The sequence below is a fragment of the Phodopus roborovskii genome, unplaced genomic scaffold, assembly GCF_943737965.1.
Source record: "Phodopus roborovskii unplaced genomic scaffold, PHOROB, whole genome shotgun sequence".
Lineage (NCBI taxonomy): Eukaryota > Metazoa > Chordata > Mammalia > Rodentia > Cricetidae > Phodopus > Phodopus roborovskii.
Window position 1 is genome coordinate 9,141,457 of NW_026126412.1, and position 15,979 is coordinate 9,157,435.

Consider the following 15,979-nt stretch of genomic DNA (forward strand, 5'->3'; position numbering starts at 1 on the left):
AAGGAAGTTAAGAAGAGCATTGGCTGCTTTTCCAGAGGACCGGATTTTTGTTTATAAGTTTTTAATACTAGAGTTTATAAAATTAAAATAAGGAAGTATGCCACTTTGGGGCAAATGGATGAATGGAGATCATCATGTTAAGTGAAATAAACCAACATAAGCCTCCTCTACATCCCCCCAAAATAGCACATGTTCTCTCTCATGTGTGTAAGTTAAGGAGAAAGAAAGAATGACAAGAAATTAAAAGGGGAATTACAAACAATGTAGAAAGAGGAATATAAGAAAGAGTAAAAAACAAAGTAGTTGTGGTATTGGTACGTTATATGAATATATACAAATGTAATGAAACTCTACACAATTCCTATTCATAAAGAAAAGAGGATTATTAATAAAAGCATTAGTTTTCTTAAATTCCTTGGAAATACTCCCATGCAACATTGTGTCATTATTTTACCATAGATAAAGAAAAGTATGTAAGTTCATTTGCAGTCAAATTGTTAGAAACACTGAAGTAGTATAGGTAAATTAGTACGATCACATTGAAACTGATTGTGTCATGTAATGACACACTTCAGATTAATCAACTACTTCAAGGATGATGTTATTATTACCCCCAGGACACTCAATGAGTTTTGAATATTTTTCAAATGAAGCTTTTAGACCACATTCTTATCAATGCTATAAAACATAATATTAAGCTTCAAAATATAAAAGAGAATAAGATAATGAGAAAACTTATCTTTTGCCTATAGATTATCCAAATCAAAGCAAAACAAGAGTCACTTATTTTCCTTCCCAGGGAAATTAAGTAAAGATTTAAAATGTGCAATACCAAAAGAGACAGTCATTGCAGCCAGTTACATTAAACTACTTTCTTACAAAATTGATCATCTATCCACCTATCCATGAGGGTTAAGTAGAGGACAGCACAAATAAAAACAAAAGGCTCAGGTGCATATCGAGTGAAATTTCACTGGGTGAAATTACGTACAAGATCTCTCTGCTCAAGTCCTCTACTACCAGTAGAATTTGATGAAGGTATAAATTTTAGGGGGAGAGTACACATGATCAATAGGGAAGAATACACCTGAGTTAGCAGGGAGTTGACATTTAAATCTTTTATTTTTTTTAAATTATGGCATATAGTAATTTTAAAAAGTGTTAACATCTGTTCGTTTGCACTTAAATAAGTACACGTAGAGTGATAACTAATACTGAATGTTCACACACACACACACAGAGTGCTTAAGTCTCACGTTCATGAGTCAGAATGGTACAGAAACAGTAGGAAGGTGCTTTGATTTAGGTTAATATGTTTTCCTGTCTCAAAAAGCAAAACATGAGCAAACGATTGCCTGCCTTGAAGGCTGTCCCTCTTAGTCCTTCGCCACTTTATGGCTCTGTACACCCAATTAGTGTATGATGCCAGCCAGAAGATCAGAAGAGACCTTCATTCTGCAAATAAGTATTTGAACCCAAATTATAAGATCTTCAGATGATCACTCTATGTGTTCTGAGCAACATCAAAACATGGCTCCCGGTGCATCTTCATGCTGAAAACAGAATGAAAAGGTGCAAGTTTATAGGAAAGGCATGCAAGGGGTCCTAAAAATCTTTTTAGTCAGGATTTTGCTTTTCTTCAGCTATCTTTCTCCCGCTCACTAGCCCACTTCTGCCCCTGGAATACCTTTTTCCTCTATATATAAACTGCCTCTATTTCTAGCACACAAAAAAGAGACAGCCCATTCGCTTTATTCCAAAGTGTCATATAGATTACAGTAGTCTCTAGTCTTGGCTTCTATTTGTATCATGTGGCAAGGTCTCAAATTCTTAGAAAGCAACAGTCCTTAATTGCTCATTAAGAAGTATCTTAACTTGCCAGGCATAGCAGTGCAGGGGTAGGCAGATCTGTGAGTGTGAGGTCAGCCTAATCTACATAGTGAGTTCCAGGATAGCCAGAGCCACATAAAGAGAGCCTGTCTCAAAAAACAAAAGGGGGAAGAAAAGAGAACCCTCTTAACTTGATAACATCGATTGCAATCGTGAACTAAAATCACTACTGGCCCCGAACCGACACAAGACATACCCTGAAAAAGCTAGTTATGGAAGGGGCAGAGGCTCATACCAGTGCTCCTTATTGATAACTGTTGATTATTGATAGTTTCTGGAAGCAGTGGAATTTTGTATCCACTTATATTCTCTCTCCTGATCTCACCACACACCAACAGGTAACTGTGGTTAAAATCAGTGAGTCACAAAGCAAAACAAACAGAATTTGGAGGGAAGAGGGAAGCCAGATAGAAGTAGCAGGGAGATAAAAGAGTAGGGAGTGAGAACGATCAGTCACCATTATATACATATGGGAAGTTGTCAATTCAATGAATAGGAAATTTTTTCAAGATTGTATTCATTTATTATGTGTACAGCATTCTGCCTGTATGTAAGCCTGCATGCCAGAAGAAGGCACCAGATCTCATTATAGATTGTTATGAGTCACCATGTGGTTGCTGGGAATTGATCTCAGGATCTCTGGAAGAACAGCCAGTGGTCTTAACCTCTGAGCCATCTATCATGCTATGGGATACTAGAGTGTGGGATAAGGGGTCACTGTCTTTGGAACATAGACACTGGTAAGTTGTTCATGCCTGGATGGATTACTACACATCCACATGTGTAGGTGCAGTATCAACTGGACTTGGGATTATTAATAAAAATTTCTTAAGAAGAGGATATGAAAGCTTAATCCCATCACTTAGGAAAGAGAGGCAGGTGGATCTCTATTATTTTTGAAGCCAAACTGGTCTACAAAATAAGTTCCAGGCTAGTGTCACATAGTTAGATCCTGTCTCAAAAACGAAAATGTCTATGAGAAGATGAGACAAGAGCACTACAAAGAGGATGATATTGCTAGATGAATGTGATCATTACATATTGCATAAATGTATTAAACTTTCAAGGAATAAAAAATAATTTGACTTCTCATGAGAAATGTTAACAGCCACCTTTTGGATGCCTTGCTATTTTGGACTCTGCCACACAATGCAAAAATTAGTAAGTCAACAGGGCCTATCTCACACAGCCTTTCCTAAATGTATGGGCCTAGCTTACTGGTGATTTAACCACATTAGAAATTGAGGGTACACACTAGGAAGTAGCAATTGTTTATACTCAATGAAATGAAAGGCTGGAAGATCCTGTTCAGGACCCATCACCACGATGAGCTGCACTGAAAACTATTGTACTTCCTTCAGACAGTAATTTTGAACACCAGATAGGAGTCTTGTTTTTACTGATTCTTGGTCTTTAGTCAAGGGCCTACGCATATGGCCTTCTTGAGAGACAGCAGGCTGGCAAGAATAAAGAGTACTGTTTAGGAACAGCAAACTGAAAAAGAAAGAAAAGTCCAATCTCCAGAGAGCTGGCACCTGGCAAGGCACCATGCCCACTAGCATGTACTGAGGTAACACAGGATTGATGCAGATGCCACAGCTGCTAACAAAAGTTGGTCCAAGTCATCTTGGCTAATGATAAGTAACAGATGAGGGATCATAGATGCCTGTTCTGCAACTTCAGAATCTGCTCCTGCTGGTCCTGAGTAAAGACATTCCTTTCCTTGGGTTAACAACATCTATGCACTGCAGTAAAAGGTCCGCAGGCCCCAAAGAAGCTACCCAAAACCAAACATCCTGTTTTATTTCCTGCTGCATCCTAAGCTGCTAGAATGGAACAAAATAAATGTTCACCAAGTAATGCCTTCAATTAATCAGTGGGTAATCAGAGTGAACTAAATGCACTGTAGCTTTTGTGGACTTTGGAGTGGTTTAAAATGTGTTGCTATATTTCTGTCTACATATTCGCGTTAACACCTGAAATGACTCATCAAAGGAACAAATATATTTTCACCTCATCTACAATAAATAATAGTCAGTTTGAATGTGAGCACTTTAATCCCAGTGCTCAGGAGGTGGATCTCTATGAATTTGAAGCCAGCCTGGTCTACAGAGCAAGCAGTTCAGCCAGAGAAATACCATCTTGAAAAACAAAACACAAACAAAGAAAGTACTTTCAATGAGAGCACAGCTACAATGAGTTGGCAAGCCGAGCCATACAAAGTCTTCTAGAAGCCCAAAGTTCAGCTATCCTATAGGCAACAACAGCCCAGAAACAGGAAAAAAAAATCCTGCCTCAAGGGGAAAGTGAGAAACATTGCTGCAGAGCTGTCTTCCACACAGACACTAGGACCTGTACAAGTCCAGCTCCCTTCTCCCCTCTCCCCTCTTCCTCCCTACCTCCCCCCTTCTCTGTCTCTCTCACATATATGAATCAATTTTAATTGTAAATAACAAATAAATATATAAATGAAAATACCTAGATACATAAGTATATTTCAAATTCATAAATATATAGTTAAATAGTTTCAAAATAAACATGTCTACATCTTTGAAAAATTGTAACTTCTAAAAAGACATAATTCTAACATTTCTTTTTAAGAAAGAGAAGCAAGTAATATGTTTTGAATATGAATGATCATTGTAAGGATTTCTATTATTTTCTTTACTTCTTGCATAATTTAAAGTTTATACTCAAAACTAAAAACTATTTTAAATTATGGTAATATTATCTGGATCTGAGCAAGCTCTTTGACTTCCACTGGAAACTAAAACTTCAGTTCAACCCAATTAGCAAACTAGTATTAACATTTTCATTTATACTCAATTTAATAATTTCAAATGTTACAGTATTCATGTTTATATGTGCTGAAAGAAAATAAAATTGAAATGATCAAATTTTGCTATTCTACTGGTAAGCACTTGGATATATTAGGTTAGAAATTCTCATCTCCATTCTTTAAGAAGCAAATAATGGCCAACTTCTATTAATTTATATATTTCTAAATAGATTCTATATACAAATACACTTAAGTTTAACCTATGTAAGGGTTTACCCATATCTCAGGGATTTTTGTATTTATGTTTATATTATTTATTTTATTTTATGTGTATTAGTGTTTGAGTGAGTGTACACACACAGAGTATATGCATGCTGGTGTCATTGGAGGTCACAAGAGAATGTTGATCCAGAAATTGTAGTTATAGGTGGTTGTGTGACACCATATGGATGGTGGGAAGTGAACCTGGGTCCTCTGCAAGAACGAGTGTACTGGGCTACTGAGCCATCCCACAGTGCTATATCTCTCATTCTTTGCACAGTAAATGAATACTTGGACAACCATGATCCTCCTCACTAATGATTTGCATGTAACTCAAATTATTTAGGTGTCGGAGGTTAGATTTTATTTAACAATCCAAGTTCCTGTATATTACCTATTATTTAATGTAGTCTCCTCTGTGTCTTCTCCAAGGGAGTCTCTGCTATTCTAGTAATACTTGTGTACCTTGGCTTGAAAAATTCAACTATACAAGCAGAATTCAACCAGAGTTCTTAAGCTGGCTTTTAAAACTAGCTAACATGTTCAAGTGTCCGAAAAAGAAGTCTGGGTACTAGCTACCTAGCTTGCATATTTATAAATAAATATAAAGATTAAATGAGAATAGGAAACATGTAAATGTGTAACCTTGTGTGTTCATTTGTAGTTTTCATTTCTATTTGTATCATTGTCCTCCAATGGAGAATTTAAGGATTTTAAATAAGGGCCTGGTATTGTAAGGATGGAAAAATTTAGCCTAACTCTCCCTAGACTCTGCCCCCTAGCAGTGAGTAGGCAAAAGGTCACATTCTTGACTGTTTATGACAGGGCTGTTTACAACAGCACCTGTGAGTGAATGAACACAGGAAATGAACCTTATCACACCACCCAGAAGCCCTAGAGAAAGCAGACTTCCTGGGCTAAGCACAGCTTGGATAGTTCAAGTTAATTGATCTGCACTGGATGCTATGAGATGATTGGTTTATGATGTGCGGGCTTTGTTGTAACCCTATAAAAGCTGTCTAAACCCTGCACCCAGGGTTCCCAGTCCCCTACTTCCACATGGAGTATGGCTGCGGACCCCAGTGCACTGGAATATAAAAGACCTCATGCTTTTGCATCAAGACCGTGTCTCCTGAGTGATTTGGGGGGGGGGCGCCTTTCCTGTGTCAGGGCGTGAGAGTCCACGCCGTCCGTGGGTCTTTCAGTATATTCCTTTTTTTTTTTTTTAACCACAAAATAAATATATTCAAGACAGAGGTCCAAACTAACATGAAATATTAAGGAAGCTCTTATAGCTTTCTCAGGTAACTGAGTATGCAAATAACTTTAGACTTTGATTGTGTTTTTCTTCCCTGAAGAAGTTGATGGCTGCACTGTAGAAAATGGTGCTCTCAACGGATTACCAGCCTACAGTCCATGCCTCCAGACTAGGAAGCAAGGAGAACCCTATGAGAGACATACACCCCCCCCCCAGAAGGGGAAAGGGACAAGAGCAAGAGCTCCTAAACCAATTGGGAAGATAGGGGAGGGGGGAGAAGGGAGAGAGGGAAGAAAGAGGAGGCGAGAAGAGGAGGGGGCTGGAGAACATGATGGATCAGGAAGATTAAGTCAGGGGATAAACAGATGAGAGCAAGAAAAGGGACACCCTTTATGGAGGCAGCCATTATAGGTTTAAAGAGAAAACAGGCAATAGGGAAATGTCCAGAAATCCACAAGTATAATTCCAACTGAGAATCTAAGGAATAGTGGAGAAGCTACCTTAAATGCCTTTCCCTTATAATGAGATTAATGACTACCCTAAATGCCACAGCTAAACACTGAGCAGAACTCCTGGAATCCAGTTGTAGAAAGGAAGGTGTAATAAGCAAAGGAGTCAAGACCATGCCAGGGAAACCCACAGAAACAGCTGACCTGAACAAGTAGGAGCTCAGGGACCCCAGTCTGACAGTTGGGGAACCAGCATAGGACAGAACCAAGCCCCATGAACATGGGTGACAGTTAGGAGGCCTGGGAAGTCTATGGGGCCTCTGGCCGTGGAACCAGTATTTATCCCTAGTGAATGAATGGTCTCTGGGAGCCCATTCCCCATGGAGGGATACTCTCAGCCCAGATACAGAGAGGAGGGCCTCGGCCCTGCCCCAAATGATATGATAGACTTTGATGATCTCCTGTGGAAGGCCTCACTCTTCCTGGGGTGGGAAGGGGGGTTGGGGGGAGGGCAGTGGAGGACTGTTTCGTGTGTGTGTGTGTGTGTGTGTGTGTGTGTGTGTGTGTGTGTGAAAATGGTGCTATCAGTCATTGTGATCAAGACTGAAGGCTAACTGGTGCCATCTTTGTCTCTGCACTAAATAAGTAGTTTTAAGCCCTGAAAGCAGGACAACAGCATTTTATGAGCTTTGGAAAATAAAATAGTTTTTCTAAAGTGTAGCCATTGTTGTCAAGGCATTTTGAAATTAAAATGTCATGAAGACATACAAATACCATCTGTTGTGGTAAATAAATTGCCAGTTCCCACGGGACTGATCCAACCAGATACTGCTGCTAGCTCACTCCTATCTTCTGCTATCTGAACTCAGCAATCAGTGTGGTGGCAATATTAGCAACATTATCATAAATAATATCATCAAAGAGGTATGCTAGGTAAAAAGAAAATATACTACAAACAAATGAAAAGGAAAGATCAAAGCCACAAGAATTGAGGGGTTTTTATGTAAACTACTACAGGCTGTTACTTATTTCAATTAAATGTAGAGTGTTCGAAAAAATTATATAAGACCAAGGAAATCTTACCTATCATCTATTTGCTAATGGCTATGTGATTGTTGGTTTTTACATTTTTATATTTAGATTCCCTTTTAACTGGTTTCTTTTTTAAATTAGTATGTTATAAATGCATTTTAAATTGTGGCAGTATTGACTTAGATATTAATAAAACAGTACATTTCTAAAATGGAATGTATTTCTGCTGTGTTTACCTGGGGGAAGTTTTTGTTGTTTCTTTGAGACAGGGACTTTCCATGTAGACTTGATGTCCTAGAACTCAATTTGCTATGTAGACCAAACTGGCCTTGAGCTGAGAGACCACCTGCCTGCCTCTGCCTCTGCTTCCTGAGTGCTGGGATTAAGGACCAACCAGCACTACCACACCTAGCCTGACAAATACAATTTATCAACTGGAGACCTACAGGTTATTTAAAATGCAGCTTGCAGTCTGAAACCATTTGGGCCACAACACCTGCTGTATCCCTTCAGCTCAAAGTAAATATCAGGGTATCCTTCTTTCCTGCAAAAATGTCAAAAGGAAGATGGGAAGGTGCAGTAGTATGGCTCACTCTCCAATGATGCCACAGTGACTCCTTGGCTTCAGATTTCCAGAACTCACAACAATGTAGAAAGATGTCCTGTGTTTCTTCTCTGACATAGTTTCTGAAGTGAATATGTGTGCATGTTGGCATAAATGATGACACAGAAAGATGAGTACTTCAATTATCTTCTTTATAGTCTTGATAAAGATTCAGCTTGAACCTACATTTCTTGCTTATTGAAGACTTGGGACAATTACCATTACATTTTTCTGGCCAAAGTGTCATGGCTCAACAGTTTTCTGACAAAAATTAAATAGGGGAAAGTGTGAGAGTCAATGTTTGGACAACTGATATTTTTAAAAATATGAATTCAATATGGCAGAAGATGGGAGAAGGTGGCCTCCCCTGCAAATGCAGTAAGCTTGGAGAGAGGACGTTCTAATCATGTGGGCATGCCACAGTCAGCCTAATCTGAAAGCCCAACCATCAACTGCCAGATGAAGAGCCCAAAAAATGCCGAGAAACATAGCAAGAGGTAAAGAGATTCAGTATAAAAAACTTCAATCTGTGGCAGTTTTATGAAAAGGATTCACATAGAAATCAAGAGTTAATAATGAGAACACACAAATTACTGTAAAAAAATGATTAGTGATAATAATTGTTCAAGAAAACACATGTGTCACTTGCCTCTGAAAGATAATTTAGTTCTAGTGACTAATGAATAATTCAAATTCACAACCTTAAGGCCAACCCTGTTGTCACTATTCCCCAAGTCAGAATAAAGAGACAAGTTAGCTACTAAACCACCCCCCCCAGACTGACCTGTCCCTTATAAGCTATTTCTCCAGTGTCTTACTGAAACCTGAAACCAGCTTTCCTTCTCTTCCTTTTACATTCCTTTCTTGATAGCTCCTTGATTTCCAGCAACAAGAGAAGCTCCAAGAATGAACAAATACAAGGTGGGAGGATCAAGGCAATGAGAAAGGGATATGAAAGAGGAAAAGGAATAAAAGAAAGGCCAGCATATGCCCTCTCCAAAGTTAAACGTCCTAAAGGAATTTTTACTCCGTTTCAGAAGTGACTATGGAGTCTCACCAATTAAAACATTTAAAAGAAAAAATCCTTTTAGTTGCTCAATGTTAAGTTCTCAAAGTTTGTGAAATAAATGAGCAAATTAAGAGTACTTAGACAAGGCGATTACGGGAACATTGACTTCAGAAATAATAATTCGCTTTTATATTTTTTACATTTAAATTTGATGTGTATGTGTTTGCCTGAGTGTATATATGTGCAGCACATGTGTGCAAGAGCTTACCGAGGTCAGAAGAGGTCACTTTTGATAGAACTGAAGTTACAGATGCTTGTGAACTTCCATGCTGGGAACTGAACCTAGGTCCTCTGCAAAAGCACAAAGTGCTCTTTACCACTGAACCATCTCTCTGGCTGACTTCAAAAATAATTCTATCTTCTTCATTTGGTTTGGCAATACTATAGAAAATCTTTCCTTTGCTTGGCAATTTGGAAACTTTCTTTAGGAGGCAGACAAAATAAGTCTTTTATTCTTTTAGTATGGCACTATGTCAAATAATACTGAGTATTAAGGGCCGAATGTAGGATTTTTTAATGCTAAGCATGCATCTTACCACGGAACCATATTCTCAGTCAGGTCATATACTTTTCCTCTCATTAGTAAAGAATCGAGAAAACCAAGATACAAGGAAGCTAGGGAAATGAGAAGATAGTTAAAAGAAACAAGAGAAAGGACTAAATGCTCTACAGTTAATTTTCCCTAGATGCAGAAGATTTTTTTTAATTATTCTTTGAAAATCTCATACAGGTATTCAATTTATATTGATCACATCCTAACTCCAGCCCAAAGCTCTCCCACTACACCTGAACACATTTCCCTCTGCACTTCCTGCCCTATTTAAAAAAAAAAAAAAAATCCACTGAATCCAAGTAATGCTGCCCTTGGATATGCATATGGTTCATCTACTAGGGCATGGACCATGTACCATTGGTGTTCACTATATACCCCCCAAAAGAAAAGTGACTCTCCCTGGTAGCCAGCCATCAACTGTCAATCACTCTTCAGCTAGTTGTGGGGGTCTCAGGAACCACTCCCTGCCATGCTGTAATTTTTAACTCTCATGTTCTTATGCAGGTCTTGAGCAGATAACCACAGCTGATGTGATTTCATGTCTGCAACAGGCATGTCATGTGCAGGAAAACAGCATTTCACAGCACATACCCCTCCTCAGGCTCTTACATTATTTCCTTTCTTCCTCCACTGCATTCTCTGAGACTTGAAAAGCATGGTTGATAGAGATGTCACATGTAGGCTCACAGAGAACTCACAGTTGCTTATTTGGGGCAAGTTGAAGAGTCTCTCTAGTCACCTCTTCCCACAGCAATAAGAAGTTTCTCTTGGTAATGGGTGTCTTCTCTAAATAACAACAGACTTGTTGTTCACTCTTGGCCCTGAAGGCTGAATAACAGGTGTGGCTACCAAATGCCTGGAGGATTAAGGGAAGTAAATTTCTTTGCTCCTTTTATGTGATAATAGCAGTCTTCTGCCACATCCCCCCCCCCTTTGGTTGGGGTACTTGAGACTGTTGAAGAATAAACTCAGGCATTCAGTGTTCACTGAATTGCCCTCCTGACTCTGTCCTGTGTTTCTGTTTTCTCTTAATGTCTTTACCTACCCTTTCTCCATCCACACTCCCCCTCTCAGGTACAGCTGGGGCAAGTTGGCTGTACCCCCCAAGCATCCACATAAATGCCAGGTAGCAATGCAACATGCACCTGTAATATTAGTTCTTGTGGTGTATAAACAAGTAGATCCCGTGGGCTTAATGGTCAGCCAACCAGTTACTGAATAAGTGAGCTCCATGTTCATCTTGTCCTCAAAAAACAATGTGGAAAGAGATAGATGAAGACACCCAAGTCACCTTCTGGCTTTCACAGACCCATGTGCACCTCTTGAGCTCAAGCAGAGGAGAGAGAGAGAGCACGTGTGTGTGTGTGTGTGTGTGTGCGTGCACACACACGCGCGCGCGCGCGCACACACACACACACACACGTGATTGCCATGATAAACATATCACAGTAGTGTCTTCAGAATGTTGATTTTGCATATTATGATATCATCTACTTTAACTTGATGATAACTTAATAGTGAATCTACTGTTTTAAAAAGTTGTTAAAAATGAAACGAAAACATAGTTTTCAAGGAAGATCTTCATTGTGGATATATATATATATGTATATATATATATACATACATACATATTACTCTGAATGTTTGATAGGCATGGAAAGTGGTGTTCAAGTTGACATATTGTTCTCAGTTGAAAATATCTCTTGCTGAGCAGTGGTAGCACACACCTTTAATCTTAGCACTCTGGAGGTAGAAGCAGGCAGATCTCTGTGAGTTAAAGGCCAGCCTGATCTACTAGTGAGTTCCAGGACAGCCAGAATTGTTACACATAGAGACACCCTGTCTTGAAAAACATAGAAAAAGAAAGAAAAGTAAAAAGTATGTGAGAGTGAAAAAATGAGGAAGGCACAGAGAAAGAATCCAAATATATTGTTGGAAATGACTTTATTCAAATTAAGTACATAGTAGTCCAGATGAACACTTTGCATATTTCAACACATTTACTTAAAATTTAAAATTTTACTTTATTATCCTGTCATGATGTATAACTAGAGGATAGATTTTTCTTCTTAATGTTCTCTCTTTTGTCTTAAATTTTAAAATCTCCATATAAAAACTAGCCAGATCCATTTTCAAAATGAAATCTTACTAAAATGTTTTTTTAAGACTTGTCTCACTCTTAGTCCAGGCTGGCTTAGAACATGTCTATGCAGCCCGGGCTGCCCTTCAACTTCAAGCTATCCTACTGTGTGTGCTTCTGCAGCCTCCTGACTCAGAGTTATAAGTGTATACCACCACACCCAGCTGCTGCTGTGTTAATATTGTTATTATCACTTATTATTGTTATTACATTCTATGTGTGTGTTGACATAATATAATGGGTGTGCTGTTATTTTAAATATGTGTGTTTGGCAGAATCAATAATTTTGAAGAGAATTTCCCTATAATCTTAAGTTCTGGTATTTAACTTCATTTTTAACACCATTCTAATTTTCCATAATCCTAAAGTTTGATTTTTTAAAAAATGGCAATGAGCATGATGAACTATTAGTTTGGATTTCTTTTGTGGGGGATGGGAGTCAGTGGGTGGAACCTCACTTTATAGTTCTGGCTAACTTGAAACTCACTATGTAGACAAGGTTGGCCTTGAATTCCAGCTGCCTCGTGAGTGCTAGGATTAAAGGTGTGTGCCACCACACTCAGTCTGGATTTCTTCTAAAGGCATAAAAGCATGAAACAGGCATTATTAACAGTATCTCTAGGAACCACTTGACCCCTGTCAAGGTCTTTGGCTTTGGTGCAAATACAAATCTGTGCAAAGGGTTCCATACTGATGGTGAGCTCCATCTAGTGTACTCATAGCATCTGGTTCAGTTTATTAACCAAAGCTTTCTTTTTTTAATGGACAAGTTCATTACATGTACCTGTCCTCGGTTGAGCTTCTACTTAGAAGTGCCATAGAAGTGTTCACTGACTAGCTCTCTGCTCTGCCTTGGGTTTAAAGATGCCAGGATTTGGATTGCAAGAACCATGGTAATGTATATCTGTAACCCTGCCACTCAGGAATTGGAGGCAGGAGGATCAGGAGTTCAAGACTAGCTAGTACCCAAAGAAATGAGGACAGTCGGGACTGCATGTCAAAAAAGGAGAGGCTCATAAATTAGTGTAAAATTTTGTGGAGAAAAAAAAACGCATTTAGTGCAATGCCTAATGCTTAAAGGGTATTGAATAAATAACAAATGCTTTGCCTTCATGAATCAGACACCTTTCCGATGATTTCTTTATATTAAGTGAAATAAAAATAAAGTTCCAGCAGTTTGTCCTAAAAGCAGGAGTATACAGACAGGTGAATACTATCTTATGCACTGTTTTATGGTTCTTTAAAATTAATGCCTACATGAAAAAAAGAAATACTGTGTGTTTTAGAGATTGGGAACAAGATATAAGCGAGGGAAAAATCATCCAGACCAGATGGCCAGCAGGACATTGCCACTCCCTCGGGCTCACAGGAGTGATGCTGACCTTTGCTGCAGACCTCTTTTTGGTCTGGGGCCCTTGGTGAGAAAGAGAGAAAACCCAGGTGACCTAAAGTATGCTCTTCTGGCGGCCAGACCCCAATCTCAGGTCCCCATCCACTTAGGGCGGTGCATTCTAAATATGCCTTGGAAGCTCACAGGGGAGCAACCACTCTTCAAGTGACCCCAGAGATGGTCTGGCTGTCAAAGACAGGGAATACAGCCTAGGAAGTGGGAAGATCGATGTGGCTATACACTGGTACTTTTCTGGGGGGGGGCAGTCCCCCCTCCTCTTACTTCCTCCCTTCTCCTTCACCCCTCTTTCCTCTTCCCTGTCACCTTTCTCTATCTCCCCCTTTTGGTTATTAACGACCGTATGAAGTACTCGACATCCTCTCAGTGAATAGTTTGAAAACCAGAATTGTAGCCAAAGAGAGTTTGACTTCCAAGTCGCACTGGGGAGCAACCAAAGAAAATACTTTGCTCAGATCCTAGTCGCGGATTAAGGTGGAATAAGAATAAAGGACAAAACTGGCTGCAATTTTTTAGGATCTTCGGGCTTGAGTGGAGGACCCACCCCCTTCATCCAGCTAGTTTGAGACAATGTCAGGGGAGGGTGTGTGAGTAAAAGTCCGGAGAAAATATGTATTTGTATGCATATATGTGTATGTATTAACTTAAATAGTCCAAATGTGTTTCTCTACATCTCCCCTCATATAAAATCTGTAACTCAAGCCCAAGATAGCTATTGAAAGAAATCAATGGCTGACAGGTAGAATAGGGTAGTGCCACCCTTCAGAGCAGCTCGCTAAGAGTAGCCTATACCCTTTCCCAAGAGTTGGTGACCCTGAGACTGCCACAGGTCTCCAGGGAAGTTCATCATTCACTATCCTGAACTTCAGATTGATTTTTTTTTTTTTTTCCTATCAAAGTTTCCAACGAGCATGTTTGGGAATTACTGGGTTCTTTTCACAGATAGAGGACCTCCGGAAATAGGTAGGATGGACGGATACCCTGTCGTGAGGCTTTGAAAGTTAAATATGCATGCCTTTCTAAATCGTTCTAGGCTGCCGGGATTCTGAGCACAACTGTTCCGGGAAGGCGGTCCCTTAACCTTCGGCAGTGCCGCTTTGCTGCGTGTTACAAACTGATAGGTAAATTGTCTGGCCTCTACTGTGGCACAGATCACTAATGCCGGGTTATAGCAGCCGGGAACAGAGGGCCACTGGGAAGGAACAGTCATAGTTGACTGCTTTGGGCTATTATTGGTCGGAGCCATCCAGAATGTCTCAAGAAAGGTTTAAAGTGGCGTCAGCACGAGTGGCCTGTTGCAGTTTCAGAAGGGTTTTGGAGTTGGCTAACTCAAGTCCACCCTTGCTAAGTTCTAGTTTATAGAGAAAGGGACACTCAGCCTCGGGTAGAAAGCGTAGAAAAGGCAACCTGATTTGATAAACCCTCAAGCTCTTGAGGGCCCAAGGCCCAGGGGACTCCGTTTTTGCAGTACCTGGGCATAGCTGATTTCCTATGCCTAGTCCCCCAGCCTTAGGTAGGCTGTTTCCAATCCAGCGAGCCCCACCCTATGTGCCCCAAGTGGTGCCAAGAGAGGTTCAGCCCCCTTTCTTCTTTGGGCAGAGGCTGAAACCTGTGGCAGGAACTCTGATCTATCCCGGTTTGAGAGCCTCCGGATTTTTGTTGTCCTTTGATTCTGGAGTCGTGTATGTTTTGTTTACTCTGGGACAGCATAGGACTTCTGGGTACTTTTGGCACTATTACAGGCAGAGAGATATGTCTGTATGTTTTAAAATTGAGTTGTTGATTCGTTAGTTTACTGATGAAATCTTTTTCTTTTTCAATTCAGTTTAATCTGTTGGCACTGTGTTATGTTGTGACGTAGATTTAACCGTGGAACTTTCAAGCCATGTTCCGCTTCAACAGCTCTCAATCCTTCGTTGGTCTTCAAAGAAATACAGCTGTTTTAAAATATTCTGTGTCTGTGGGTTCATCTTTATCCCGCCTTTCTTGTCAGGTAAAGGTTTGCCCTCACAGAGATGTGACACCCAGTCCCTAGAGTTAACTACTCTCCGGCCTTTCACTGGAGCTACCGTCTTCCAGGGTGTGGGAAAGCTTGATCTCCGGAGTTCAGCCCCTCCCCCACCCTTTTTCGTTGAAGATGCTTCAAACACCGACCACCTGGAGGGGTGAATTTTCGCTCGTCTGACCTATGCAACTCGGTCCAAGCAAAGAGAAGTTTAGAGAGAAGCAATGCTGTCCAGCCTCGACCAATCCCGGGCTACTCTCTTCCTTCTCCCACCAAACTGTCTACTCTCTACCAGAGACGCCCCCACCCACGGCCTCTGATTGTCCCCAAAACGGGCCCTAAATACGACTCGGAAGTAGATTCAAGCGCAGCAGGACAAAAGCGCTCCAGCCCCTCTTAGTCCCTGAGGTGTGAAAAACGTTCCCAAGCAGCTTATGTCACCGCCTAGGAAGAGTAAACTCTTCACAGCCTGGTGTCCTGGTCCTATTGAACAGAACTTGAATACCCACGGGACTTTCCAGGCTCCTAGCA